This window comes from Saccopteryx bilineata, chromosome 2 (assembly GCF_036850765.1).
Source record: "Saccopteryx bilineata isolate mSacBil1 chromosome 2, mSacBil1_pri_phased_curated, whole genome shotgun sequence".
NCBI classification, from domain to species: Eukaryota; Metazoa; Chordata; class Mammalia; order Chiroptera; family Emballonuridae; genus Saccopteryx; species Saccopteryx bilineata.
The window spans coordinates 71,599,608-71,615,668 of NC_089491.1; positions in this window are offsets into that span (position 1 = coordinate 71,599,608).

The following is a 16,061-nucleotide window of genomic DNA, read 5'->3' on the forward strand; positions in this document are numbered from 1 at the left end:
CCCCATATTTAGACATTGGGGATCATTGTTTCTGCAGAAAAAGTGAGTGGTCTGTGTGTAGTTCATCTGGATGAGGAAGAATTGATTCTGAATCTTTGGTTCCAGCTAGTTAGTTACTAGGCAACACAAAAAGGCTGATTTGGGTTATTCACCAATTAACCTTATTTTTCTTTATATATTATAAAAGTTATGTCAATGCAATTCATGTTTCTGAAGGTAAGAAGTTGATAGAGACAATATCTCCAGAAAAGGACAGGGTTTGTATTCCAGTACCCTGTCTAAATTGAAATTATTTTTCTCTGGTTTAGCAGTGTATTTGTGAATAGGGATTTAATTCCTTTATATTAAAATCTGATTTTCTGGTTACCAGTAAACTCATAGGTCTAAGAAAAAAAAAATTTATGTTAAAGAGTATATAAGCCACCCATTTTATAATTCTTGGAAAATACAATTTTGACCTGATGTTTCCATAGTGTTCATCAATATAGTATAATATGTGACTTTTGAATATGAATTGCCTATTCCATCATACAAGAGCACTTAACTATAATGCATATTTTTAAGCCAAAGCATTTCTATGACAGCATAAACATTTTTATACAATTAACATAAAAGAAAAAAATTACTGCACACATATTCACTGCTTATTAAAATACAAGTGTTAGAATTTATCATTTAAAAAGTAAAAAAATATAACTTTTAAAAGGAATCATCTGATTGATAGTGTAATATTAAATAAAATACTGACAACACAATTGAAAGAAGAAAACTTATTGCTTATAGTGGTTTCTAAAAGTCCAACTTATTTTTACATAAACAGGCATTTAATGTTCTAATAATCCCTGATAGCTAGCCAAGAAATAATTTAGTGAATATTTGTAAAGCATTTTTTTTCCTTCTGAGTTATTCTTAATACAGTGAATTCTTCTGGTCTTTTCTAAGAGAGCATTAGTGGAACATACTTGCTAGTATCTGCCCTTGCAAATTCTTGAGCCTATCGTTATTGAGACAAACATGGTGGCACCTACCATCAGGAGAGGATAGCAGTACTCTCCATTATGGGATGTAGTGGCTCATGACTCCAATGTCTGGCTCTACATATTCTTTCAATTTTCTTGATGCAAATCAGAAGCGGTTTCAAGACTGCTAAGATCTTTTGACTATCACTAATGCCTACATCAGGGCAGTATAGTATAGTGGATAATAGGTAGGACTCAGAGGAAAAATTGTCTCAATTCAAAATTAGTTCTGATTTACTCTTGATCGCTCTTCTTCCAAAAATTTTTAACACAATTTATAGAAAGCAGTATGTACAAAATAAAAGTATTTTGAGTACACAAAGAAATTAATATTATGTTTTTAGAAGTTAACATTCACTGGGCTGACCTTATAAAGCAGTTTATTCCTCTTCATCTTTTGGAAGGTCCTAAAGTATAATGAAAATAAATAGGCTTCGAGTTAGACATCCATGGGTTATTTCTGAAGTCCCTCAAACAAACTGTTTTGTACCTTTCAGAGCCTCCATTCTCACTCTTTTGAAAAAAGTATAATATTAAAATATATTGTGACAATTAAGTGAGGTCTCTATATTAAACAGTGTTCATTCACGTTAGGCATTCAGCAATGGTCATAGGACAACTTTCTCCTGATCATTCCTTTTATCCATCCACCCCAGCTCAAGCATGCTGAGTTGGCGGTAAGTTTTGTTATTGATTTTGACTATCACTTAATAGTTCCAAAAGTCTAGAAATGTATTTTATCTAAGTAAATTGGAAAGACACACTTGAAATTTGAAACTTGTACATTTTAAACACCAACACTTCGTAAATAATAGCTATTCTAATTTTTAGTTTTGTATTACTATAGAAAATCTGTAATCTCAATAAGAAATGAATATTTTAACATCTACATTCATTTACTAATTTTATGATAAGATTTAAATGGTTTTGCTTATATTCCCTGCTCCCTACCCCCTGCCTGCAGGTTATAAAGTTGTTTCATGATACTGACAAAATTATGTTATTTACTAGTATAATGTGAAAACCTTTTGCAATAAGATGCTAAATATTGATGTATTTCAAAAAATGCTGCTAGTCCCTATTAACAGTAGAGTTACAGTAACAATATTTTACATATAATTAGTACTAATATTGAATCACTTGGCATTTTAAGACATTGAAACTACTCAAACTATCTAGCTAAAAAACAACTGTTAATTGATCATTTTTACCCCCAGTTTAGAAAATTGTAATCTTAGCTGGAAGTATCTAGATGAGATTAGTAAAAAAAATGTTTCTCATTGCTTTCAGATTAAACACAGGAAAAAATATGAAATGTTAAGAATTAAAAACAAATTTGTCTGGCATTTTATTATTCTAATATTTTCATTAAATTGGATAAAATATTAATATTATAGCTAGAAGAGAAAGTAAAATTATAATTGCTTTAGTTTTCCTGAACAAGTCTTACCTTTTTCAACTCATAACTAATAATTTAACCCTATAATAGTCTTCATTTTTTCACCACCCTAAGGCAAGGCTCCTTCCTTTACTCATTATCTTTCTTCTACCTCCCACCCCTTTCCCTCTGGTAATCACTATATTGTTGTCTGTGTATATGAGGGGATTTTTCATTTTGTTTGGTTTTTTTTTTTGTGCTTAACTCCTTCACCCAGCCTCAAATCCCCTCTCTTCTAACAACTGTCAGTCTGTTTTCTTTATGTATGAATCTGTTTCTCTTTTGTTTGTTAGCAGATAACATGATACCATTTATAGAAAACCCTAAATAAAAGACTAAAAAACAAATAACCTGATAAATAAATTCAGTAAATAGCAGGATACAAAATAAATATCCTAAAATCAGTTACAATTTTTACACCAATAAGGAACTATCAGAAAGGGAAACTAAAAAAAAAAAAAATCCCATTCACAATTGCTTCAAAAAGAATAAAATACCTAGGAATAAATTTAAATTCTGTAAGGATAAAAAAGACCTGTATTCAGAAAATTGTAAAATACTGAAGAAAGAAATTGAAGAAGATACAAATAAGTAGAAGCATATACCAGGTTCATAATAGGAAGAAATAACATCATTTGGTCTATATTACTCAGAGGAATCTATAGATTCAATATAATTTCTATCAAGATAACAATAGTATATCTCACAGATATTCTAAAAATTTATATGGAAACACAAAAGACTTCAAATAGTCTCAGCAATCTTGAGTAAGAAGAACAAAGTTGGAGGAATTATGCTGATATGAAACTATACTACAAGATGATAGCAATCAAAACAACATGGTCAATTAATGTTTGACAAATAAGGCAAGAATATACAATGGGGTAAAAACAGTCTTTAGTAAATGGTGTTGGAAAATTAGGACAGATACATAAGAAAAAAATAAAGCTAGAACACCTTCTGACACCATACACAAAAATATACTCAATATGGATTAAACACTTAAATGTAAGATCCCAAACCATAAAAATCCTAGAAGAAAACAGAAAATAAAACCTCAAACATTTTTTATAGCAATATTTTTTCTTGGATATCTCCTTGGGCAAGGGAAACAAAAGATAAATAAATGGGATTATATCAAATTAAAAAGTTTTTTCACAGCAAAGGAAACCAACAACAAAATAAAAAGACAACTCACTGAATGAAAACATATTTTACAATGATACATCTGATAACTAGTCAATATTCAAAATTTATTTAGAACTCATACAACTCAACACCAAAAGAAAACAAACAATTTAATTTTCAAATGGGCAATGGACCTGAATAGACACTTCTCCAAAGAGGACAAATAGATGACCAATAGACATATGAAAAGATGCTGAACATCACTAATCAGCAGAGAAGTACAAATTAAAGCCTCAATAAGATATGACTTCACACCTGTCATAATGGCTATCATTGATGAATTGACCAACAATTATTGGCTAGTATGTAGAGAAAAGGGATCCCTAATGCACTGTTAGGGGGAACACAAATTGGTGTAGGCATTGTGGAAAGCAGTACAAACTTTTATTAAAAAATTAAAAATGGAAGTGCCTTATGGCCCATTGATTTCACTTCTCGGAATATATCCTGCCCAAAACTGAAAATACTAATTTGAATGAATATATGCAGCCTTATATTCATTGCAGCATTATTTATAATAGCCAATATTTTGAAGCAACCCAAATGCCCCTCAGTAGATGAGGGATAAAAAAGCTGTGATACATTTGCCCAGTGGAATACTATCTGGTTGTAATAAAGAAAGAAATCTTAACTTTGGCGACAGCATGGATGGACCTTAGGAGTATTATGCTAAGTGAAATAAACCAGTCAGAGAAAGACAAATGCCATATGATTTCACTTATATGTGAAATCTACTGAACAAAATAAGCTAAAAAACAGACTCATAGATACAGAGAGAGAATAGACTGACAGCTGTCAAAGGGGAGAAGATTTTGGGGACTGAGTGAAAAAAGTGAAGGGATTAAGAAGAAAAATACATATAGACAGGGACAACAGCCTGGAGGTCGTCAGAAGGAGAGGGTGGTACTGGAGGTGAAAGAGGGCCGAGTGGGGACAGATGGTGGTGGTAGTTAAGAACATGACTTTGGGTGGTGAGCACAATATGATGTATCATATTGTTGTACACTTGAAACCTGTATGGTTTTATTAACCAGTAACACCCCAGTAGATTCAATAAAAAAATTGAAAAGAAAAAAAAAAGAGACTTACAGCCTACTTACTTATACAAAACTCTAAGATTTTTCTGTTTCAGGAGTAAGTTTTCATATTAGTTTTTGTAAACCCTTTCATGTAATATATTAGTCTTTTTATTATATGTCCTTGGAAACATTTTATATGAAATATGAATAATTTAAATATAAAGAAATATTAGCTGTGTTGTCTAAGTTCTTCTGTAACATAACTTTATATATTTCTGCAATCATTTACTGTGTTTCCTTTTAAAAATTGCCAGGCTAAATTAGTCAAAGAAATATTTGAAAACGTTGAAATATTTATCTAGTACTGCACTAGCCAACAATGCCTCACTTACCTACAATGTACTGATTATGAGATAATAGCTGAAAACTAGGAGAAAGAGAAAAAAGACTCCCTCAACAATCAAAGCAGATTGTGTTAAATTCTAAAGAGGGCTTTACAAAATCTTACATAATCTTACATTATATAAAATTCAATAAACATTATTTTTCTTCCTCTATTTATAAAAAATGAGATGTAACAAAATTTAAATTCAAAGGTGAAAATTTCAGTTTTTTAGCTTCTAGTGCTTGACCCAGCAATAGCATAATTAAGAACTCATTACACAGATATACTGTGGATGTTGCAATTGGGTAAATATAGGATATTTGCTGCTCTACCTCCCATCCTTTTTCAAGTATCAAAAAAATTTATAAATCAATCCATTTTCATTCTGATATTTGAAAAGGATGGCTCAGTGCATTTGAAATATTGCTCTCCAGCATGTCATCAGTTTGGCTCAGGTAAACACATAAAAATTTAAAATAATTAAAAATAACAAGGATGGATCATCCACACATGCATTAGTATATATGTGTTTAAAATAATGGTTTCCTCTATCATACTAATATGGAAAGACTGAAAAAGTATATTAAGTGAGAAATACCAAGGTATGTCATGATCCATTGTATAAAATAATGTAATTTTTAGTGTTTGAAATCCACAAACATTTCTGCAAGTTTACTCAAGGAAAGTTTAAATTGATTATATCTGGAGAATACAAGTATGGGTGAGAAGGGCTAGTATGTGAAATCACCCATTTTATTTACAAAGACACTGAAGCGGGGAGAAGATAAATAACTTGTCAAAGTCCTATTGTTCGAATCCTGAGCTTAAATCCAGGAAGTCTAGCTCCAGACTGGATGCACTTAATCATTTCACAGTGTTGCTTTTTATGAGAATAAACAAAAACCTACATATCATACACAAGTTAAAATGCCAATATGATGACTTGCTTTTTATTCACCTGGTCAGTTATTCAATTTTATTCAAGCTGTGTTTTAAATCAAAATAAAAACAAAAAAAAAATTAAAACTATATAAAAATACTTTTTTTTTGTCTCAGTTGCTATCTCTATGCCACTATGTATTTATGTGTATATTTAACAAAATATTTCAAGATTAGTTAGACAGTCTTTCACAGAATAACTTTGCCCTCTAGAAACTCCTCCTGGTAGAAAACATGATCTATGAGTAAAAACAGATTTAGAGGCTGTTGACCAGAGCTCTGCAATCAGCACTAACTACTACAGGCTTTAGAGTAAAATTCACATATTGATTTTAATTTATAAATCCCCTTCTGATGGCCTGTTGTGATGTCTTATAGATTACCTCTGCACCTGTAAATCATCCCACAGCTGTGATTGGTTGTCCCAATCATAAATCTGATTTTTTTATTTAAATGTGAGGGGACTAGAGGCAGATATTTTCATTAATCTCTTGTGTATTTTTCTCTTACTCATTCTTCTTCAGGACAATGTGAAGATAATTAAAGTTTTAACCCTCCTTGATTTATAATTTAAGGTATTTTGTTTTCAGATAGTGCAGTATAAGAAAGGATAGCCCCTGGGAAAATTTGTGAAAGAAGTATTTTTAGAAATATCAACTTCATTTTACTTACTCTTTCTATCCTCTTAGACTCCTCTCCCACTCCCTCTGGCAATTCAGACATCGACTGCTTTCTCCTCTTAATGCGTTTATAACCACTTACATTGCTATATATCACAGGCAACTAATACTAGTCTTTAAATGTTACCTCCACCCTAATGTTTAAACATTTTCAAGGCTCAGATGTTTTAAGGGAAGCTTTAAGGTTACCTTGGGTTGGGTATGCTTCATGTAAGGTAGCTGATTTCCAGATATTCACTAAGCTCAAAATAGTGCCTTCAAACTTTCTTTTACCAGTGAGCTAGGGAAGCTATATTTATTCTACCCAACCTTGCTGCTGGCTACAGCTAATTTGGTGAGGCATGACATTTGACATAGGCTGGTCCAATCAAATCCTCTCAACATAAAGTTTGCTGTGGGTCAGAGGCCACACCCACTGGATTCCTGGGGCCACACCCCACTGATGTCTGTGGAAAAAAGTCAGGACAGACTGACACATGGGGCAGGGGTAGAGCCACATGCACCACCCCTTTTAATCTATCTCTGAATTGCTGCAGGCTCTAGACTCTAGCAAAGATATATTCAGGGGCAGAGCCCAACAAGCAGCCAGAAGAGAGAGGCTGCAGAATGACGAACTCAGGAAACCTTGGACTTTTATTTTAACCTTGGACTTTCCCCAGGCCTAGAATGGGTAAAAGCCAGCCTAGGTGTGCAGCTTATATTTTTATGTACACCTGGGCCCAACAGAGGCAGACACAAACTCTGGATTGCTTGTAGCTCCAAGAAGGTTGCTGTGGTACATACAGTCATAAGCAGTGTCTCCCAATGGTCTTCATGGGGTTCCTGCCAGGAAGGCCCAATGATGGCATATCTAGAGGGCAGCTGTGGAGAGATTCAGTTCAGGACTAACAACCCTTGTCATAGTGGTATCATAAGGAAGGGTTAACCCCTGGTCCAGCTGAGGTGAGTTCCGTTTTCTGTGATCAGCACCCACACAAAGGCTCATGTGCGTTGGATAGGGTGAAGCTTTACAGTCAGCTGACTTGGGTGCTGGATATCCTGCCCTGTTGGGCTAGATTCCAAAGGGGGGAGGGAGAAAGGCTTGGACCATGGACATTCAAAGTGTGGTACCTGTGAGCCTATTGTTGGATCTGGTCAAGGGCCTTAGCCACTTTCTAAGGGGCACAGTAAGCTCCACAAAAAGACTCTCTCAGTCCTCCTCCTTGAGACCAGGGTCTCATCAGCTGCAAGAACCTCTGCAGAGGGGACTGTTGGGCCCCACTTGATCTAAACCTGCTGCTCACCTTGTTAGGGAGAAATAAAATTTTAGTATCCAGCAGTGGCTGTGGGATTAGGCTCTGGAGTATGGACCACAATTCCTGTACTGAGTAACTGCCCAAGAGACCCCTGAAGTAGGGGGTCCCAATACATTGTATTTCCAACTTCAGCTGCCCTAACCCAACAAGCTTGCAACATGTAAAGGTGTTGGTTGGGTGAGGCCAGTCTGGGCCCACACTACAGTCTTTTTAGAGAAGACTCTGGGAAGACCAGGAAACAGCCAGATGAGGTGGAGCAGCTGAAATGTGGAGGCAAATCTTATGGAGCTTGGGCTCTTATAGAGGTGCTGTCAGCTCTAAGCAGGAGGAAGCTGATCCTTATACACAGGTTTGCCCCTCACAAACTTTGCAGGCACAGAAAATGCAAGCACAAACAGTGAAAAGAGCAGTAGCTACAGACAAGTAGCTAACAGCAGGTAGCAAATAACAGCTGTTGCCAACCCAAGAAAATACAGAACCAACATAACTGGTAGCTGGTGGCAGACAGCACCAACCCTAGACTCATCTTGCTACACAAGCAGCACACCAAAAGGAGAAATCTATTCACAGACAAAAATGGGATAACAAAGAAATGCAACCCAAATGAATCAACAAGAGAAATCTCCAAGAAAAGAACTAAGTGAAATGGAAGTAACCAAACTACCAGATGCAGAGTTTAAAATAATAATTATTAGGATGCTCAAGGATCTTAGAGCAACAATGGTTGGTCACAACGAGCACTTAAATAAAGAGATAGCAAGCATCAACGAGGACATTGAAATCATAAAAAGGAACCAGTCAGAAATGACAAATACAATATCAGAAATGAAGACTGTACTAGAAGGAATCAAGAGTAGGCTAGAGAAAGAAGAGGATTGAATCAGCTATTTAGAAGAGAAGATAAACATAAGCACAGAAGTAGAGCAGCAAAATAAAAAGAGGCTCCAAAAGTCTGAGAAAACTCCAAGAGAGCTCTATGACAACATGAAGAGAAACAACATCTGCATCATAGGGGCTTCTGAAGGAGAAGAGAATGAACAAGGATGAGAGAACCTGTTTGAAGAAATCATAGCTGAAAATTTTCCTAGTTTATGAAAGAGAAAGTCACACAAGTTCAAGACACACAGAGAGTCCCATTAAAGAAGAACCCAAGGAGTCCTACACCAAGACACATCATAATTAAATTGCCAAAATTAAGATCAAAGAAAGAACACTAAAAGTTGCAAGAGAAAAGCAGTTAATTACCTACAGAGGAGCCCCATACGAATGACATTCGACTTCTCAACAGAAACAGTTGAGGCCAGAAGGGATTGACAAGAAATATTCAAAGTGATGCAGAATAAAAACCTACAACCAAGACTAGTTTATCCAGCAAGACTATCATTTAAAATAGAAGGAGAAATAAAAGTTTCCCAGACAAAAAAGAACTCAAAGAATTCATTACAACAAAACTAGAACTGTAAGTAATGTTAAGGGGCTGACTGTAAAAAGAGTGAAGGAAAAAAGAAATAGAGAAAGAGAGGAATGTAGATTTAAAGGATAAAATGGCAATAAATAAGTATATGTCAATAATAACCTTAAATGTAAATGGATTAAATGCTCCAGTCAAAAGATATAGGGTAGGTATATGGATAAGAAAAGAGGACCTATACATATGCTGTCTAAAAGAGATCCACCTCAGGATAAAAGATACACATAGACTGAAAGTGAAGGGGTGGAAAAAAAGTATTTCATGCAAATAGAAATGAAAAAAAATAGCTTCATTAACAATACTTACATCTAAAAAATAGATTTTAAAACAAAAGCTATAAGGGATAAAGAAGATCACTATATAATGATAAAGGGAGCAGTGCAACAGAACAATATAATGATTGTAAATATTTATGTACCTAATATAGGAGCACCTAAATATATAAAGCAGATTTTGATGGATATAAAGGGCTAGATCAACAGCAATACTATAATGATAGGAGATTTTAATACCCTAGTAACATCAATGGATAGATCCTTCAGATAGAAAATCAACAAAGAAACAGCAACTTAAATGATAACACTAGATCAACTGGATTTAATTGACATCTTCAGAACATTTCACCCAAAGCAGCAGAATGTACATTCTTTTCAAGTGCTTCTGGTATAATCTTTAAGACAGACCACATGTTAGGACACAAAATGAGTCTTAATATATTTAGGAGAATTGAAATCATATCAAGAATGTTCTCTGATTACAGTGGCATAAAACTAAAAATCAACTACAATAAAAAAAAATAAAAAACACTCAAACACTTGTAGGCTAAATAGCATAGTATTAAATAATGAATTGGTTAACAACAAGATCAAGGAAGAAATAAAAAATTTCCTTGAAACAAATGAAAATTTACATATAACAACTCAAAATTTATGAGACACAGCAAAAGCAGTCCTGAGAGGGAAGTTTGTAGCATTATAAACATATCTTAAGGAGCAAGAAAAAGCTCAAATAAACAACCTAAACAACCTAACCATGCATCTAAAAGAACTAAAAATAAGAGCAACAGATAAATCCCAGAGGAAGTAGAAGAAAAGAAATAATAAAAATCAGAGCAGAAATAAGTGACATAGTGGCTAAAAAAAATAAATAAAAAATAACAACCAAAAAACTGAAGTTCAATGAAACCAAGAGCTGGTTCTTTGAAAAGGTAAACATGATCAATAAACCTTTAACCAGACTCATCAAGAAAAAGAGAGAGAGGACTCAAATAAATAAAATTAGAAATGAAAAGGAGAAGTAACAACTGACACTGCAGAAACACAAAGAATTGTAAGAAAATAATATGAAGATCTATATGCCAAAAAATTGGTCAACTTAGCTGAAATGGATAAATATCTAGGAACATACAATCTTTCAAAACTCAATATGAAAGAATCAAAAAACCTAAACACACCGATTACAACAAATGATATTGAAACAGTTATCAAAAAACTCCCAGCAAACAAAAGTCATGGACTGGATGGCTTCAAGGGCAAATATTACCAAACATTCAAAGAAGAACTAATACCTATTCTTCCAAAGATATTTCAAAAAATTAAAGAGGAGGGTTTCAATGTCTTTTTATGAGGAAAGAATTATCTTCATTCCAAAACCATGTAAAGACACTACAAAGAAAGAAAACTATAGGCCAATATCCCTGATGAACTTAGATGCTAAAATTTTCAACAAAATATTAGCAAACCGATCCAGTAATACATGAAAAAAATCATACATTATGATCAAGTGGTTTTTATTCTGGGAAGGCAAGGCTGGTACAATATTCACAAATCAATCAACGTGATTCATCACATAAACAAAAAGAAGGATAAAAATAACATGATTATATCAATAGATGCAGAAAAAGCATTTGATAAAATCCAGCACCCATTTATAATCTAAACTCTCAGCAAAGTGGGAATACAAGAACATATCTCAACCTAATAAAAGTCATCTATGACAAACCCACAGCCAACGTCCTACTCAATGGGCAAAAATTAAAAGCAATCCCCTTAAGATCAGGAACAAGGCAGAAGTGCCTCCTTTCACTAGTTTTATTCAACATAGTCTGGAAGTCCTAGCCACAGCAATCAGGCAAGAAAAAGAAATAAAAGCCATCCAATTTGGAAAAGAAGTAAAACTATCATTATTTGGTGATTAAACACAGAAAACCATAAAGTCTCAGTCAAAAAAACTACTAGACCTGATAAATGAATTCAGCAAGGTGGTAGAATATAAAATCAATATTCAGAAATCAGTGGCATTTGTATACACTAACAATAAACTGTCAGAAAGAGAAATAAAGAAAACAGTTCCTTCACTATTGCAACAAAAAACTAAAGTACCTAGGACTAAATTTAACCAAGGAGGTAAATGACTTGTACTCGGAAAATTATAAAACATTGATAAAATAAATCAAGAAATATACAAACAAGTTGAAGCATACACTGTGTTCATGAATAGGATGAACAAATATCATTAAAATGTCTATACTTGCCAAATCAATTTATAAATTCAATGTAATTCCTATCAAAATACCAATGGCATACTTTAAAGATTTAGAACAAATATTTCAAAAATTTATATGGAGCCAAAAAAGAACATAAATAACCTCAGCAATCTTGAAAATGAAGAATAAAGTGGGAGGTATTACACTTCCTGATATCAAATTATACTACAAGGCAACTGTAATCTAAACAGCATGGTACTGGTATAAGAATAGGCATTAGGTCAATGGAATGGAACAGAGAACCCAGAAATAAACCCATGCCTTTATGGTCAATTGATATTCAACAAAGGAGGTAAAAGCATACAATGGAGTAAAGACAGTCTATTTACTAAATGGTGTTGGGAAAATTGGACAGGTACATGAAAAAAATGAAACTAGACTACCAACTTACACCATTCACAAAAATAAACTCAAAATAGATAAAACACTTAAATATAAGTTACGAAACCATAAACATCTTGGAAGAAATCATAGGCAGTAAAATCTCCAATATCTTTCCTAGCAATATTTTTGCTGGTATATCTCCATGGGACAATATCAAACTGGATGAAACTATATTAAACTAAAAAGCTTTTGTACAGCAATAGATACCATGAACAAAATAAAAAGACAATCCACACAAAGGAAAATGTATTTGCCAATACATCTGATAAGGTATTAGTAACCAAAATTTATGAAGAACTTCTAAAACTCAACACCAGGAAGGTCAACAATCCAATTATAAAATGACAAAAGAACTGAACAGACACTTCTCCAAAGAAGATATACAAATGGCCAATAGACATATGAAAAAGTGTTCAATATCACTAATCATCAGAGAAATGCAAATTAAAACCACAATGTGATACCACCTAGCATCTGTCAGAATAGCGCTCGTTAACAAATCAACACACAAAAAGTGCCGGCAAGGGTGTGGAGGAAAGGGAACACTTTTGCACTGCTGGTGGGAATGCAGACTTGTGCAGTCATACTGTTTTGAGGAAAACAGTATGGCATTGCCTCAAAAAATTAAAAAATAAAACTGCCTTTAGATACAGCTATTCCACTATTAGGGATATATCCTAAGTATACCAAATCACTGATAAAAAAAAAGATTTGTACTCCCATGTTTATTGCAGCATTGTTTACAATAGCCACAATCTGGAAACAGCCCATCAGTGGACAAGTGGATTAAAAAGCTGTGGTACATATACACAATGGAATACTATGTGGCTGTGAAAAAGGAGGAAATCTTACTTTTTGCAACAGCATGGATGAACCTGGAGACTATTATGCTAAATGAAGTAAGTCAGGCATAGAAAGACAAATATCATATGAAAGACAAATATCATATGATCTCACTTATATGCAGAATGTAAGAAACAAAGTGATCAAAGAAATAAAATAGAGGCAGAGTCAGGGTCACAGGGACCAGAGGTACAGCTGTCAGAGGGAAGGGGAATGAAAAGAGGGGATCAGAGAAGGTGAAGGGATTAGTGAAATTATATATACATAACACAGAGATACAGATAACAGGACAGCAAATCCCAGAGGGAAAAGGAGAAGGAGTTTGGGGGTGGGGAGCAAAAGGGGTATAAATAGAAACACGGGCGGTGGGGGTGAGAATGTTATATTTAGTGAGACACTTGAATTCATGTTAACACAATAAATTAAAAATTAATAATAAAAAAAGTTTGATGTGGAAATAAGTTGAGATTTAAATAGTGATGTAAAATCTCAGAATTTGAGTCTGAAATTTATTCAATTTTGTATAGATTTTGTATGACAGAAATCAGAACTGCAAAGGTATAGTAGAATAAGATTTTAGGTGAGAATAAAAACCAGAAATGAAGACATACCGACTTCATGAGTGCCTGTTATATTCTTGCTCTTAAATTCAGTGAGATACATATATTTACTTTATAATTAAATTTATTAAGGTAATATTGGTTAATATAATTATATATAATTCAAGTGTACAATACTGTAATACATCTTCTGTATTCTGCAATGTGTTTACCACCATAGTCAAATCTCCTTCCCTCAATATACATTTCACCTCCTTTATTCTTAACTACTTCCTCATCACATCCTTTCCCTCAGAGGTTTATTTTCTTATGAAAATTAGCCATTTTAATTCAATTACTAACAAATCAAGTTTTTTAACTGATGCATAATACCCCTCCCCCCGCCACCCCCCCACCTCCACCTTCTTCCCTTTCAGAATAAGATTATTTGAAATTCTCTGAGGCAATAAATTTGTCTCACTAACAAGTCCTACAGTTCATGGACTCAGACAAATTTCTACTCCTAGCTCCAGGGTACAGCTTTTGACCTAAGCTAACCAGAGCATTAGATTTTCAGCAAATGCAGCTGGTTTAACCACAGACATATGGTGCATCCTGTGCCAATGCAATGAAGGAAACTTGGAATTTCTGAGAGACCCTTACTATTCTTTGAGAATTTGAACCCGCCAGTATGTGGCGTAGAAATGGAAATCTTTTGCTATCAAAAAGAGCTAGTTTACATAAAAATAGTCAATCAAGAGAAGTGGCACCTAACAGCTAACAAAATAAAGAAAAAAACAGAACTGTAGTGGTATGAGTTGATCCCCAGGTTCAGATCTTTTCTTATGCTTATATACTCTGCACCTTACAACCGAAGGACTCCTAACAGAAAGGCGCCAGAAGCTGTTGTGCCAATTCTCCCTTTTCTTATCTATCATATTTCTTATTCTTTGAAATAGAAAAAAATATTTCAGATAGTAGGATCATTACATTTTAATTTATTTTCTCTATATGCAAAGAAATGTGCTTATTTAGCTTTTTATTCATGTGTATTTAAAAAGGCAATTTGACTGCGTACTCCATCTATTGAAATATAGTATTTCAGTAACAGCTAGGGATTACGTAGAGAAAAGCAACAGATGGGATGTCATAAGACCTTAGTTTGCCCTTAATTTTACTCTAGTTATTTAAGCACTAGAAAATCTTGCTCACTTTCTTTTTTTCTTGCTTTCAAGAAATAGGTATCATGCCGGTCTAGCTAATCCATGTGCAGATAAAGGTGACATGTTGTATATCCAAAGCTCTTTGGAAATATTTACAATAGTATACCTATGAAGCTATATATTATTTGGAAATTAAAAAGATATATATTTTAGATATTTAGAATTGTGATTTTTCTCCTGTAATTAACATCTAGAATATAATATGATGTTGCATGTCATCTCTGATTTTTGTACCTATTACTGGAGTAAAAGGTAGGACCTCTCTTGCTTCATTATTGCCCTAGTTCAATATTAGTGAAAAGTCAGATTGTTTGAAGCCCTAGGTCCAAGGAAATGGCAATACAGAAGATAGCCTCATCTTATTCACACAAGGGATTTTCTGACCTTAGCAGTTTTTAATTGTAATGAAATCTATTGAAGAAAATAAGGATGGGTAAAGTCAAAGAAATTATATTTTAAATCTTTAACTGATAGCATATTGCCTTGAATCATTGAGACTATATCTACTTTTTTGTTAAAAATTTGACAAGACTAACTGGTTGTCATGGGTTATATTTTCAGGAAATTTGTAGTTTTAACAATTGAGTATAAATTTGAAGTGTACTGAGGAGTCAATAATGATTTGGTTTGATTATTCATGTAGTAATAGTTTGAACTCCCAGGTTTCCAGATTCAAAATAACAAAATATGATCACCAAAAGGTAGATAAGAATTCTTTTGGCATTACAGCTATTTCTGTGCCTAACCTGTACTTCTGTTATATTTTACACTTATATATTTAGAGGATTGCTTAAGTACTGTGTTTGGTTCAATGTTTTACCAATTCCACTGTACACTTTTATTTTCTTAGGTGGCAAAACCTATATTTGAACGATATTGTGATCCTGATGTCTAGTGTTTATTATATCCCATAACTGCCAAGTCAATGAATACCAAATTGCTTCTGCAGTGTCTTCCTGGTTATGAAAAAGAACATCAAGCTAATTATTTTGTCTATCCAAATGTTAATGCCACTAATGGTCTTAGAAATTTTCAGATAGATTCATCATGTGTTAAGGAGAAAGTTGAATTGGACTTAAACTTTTAATGAAAT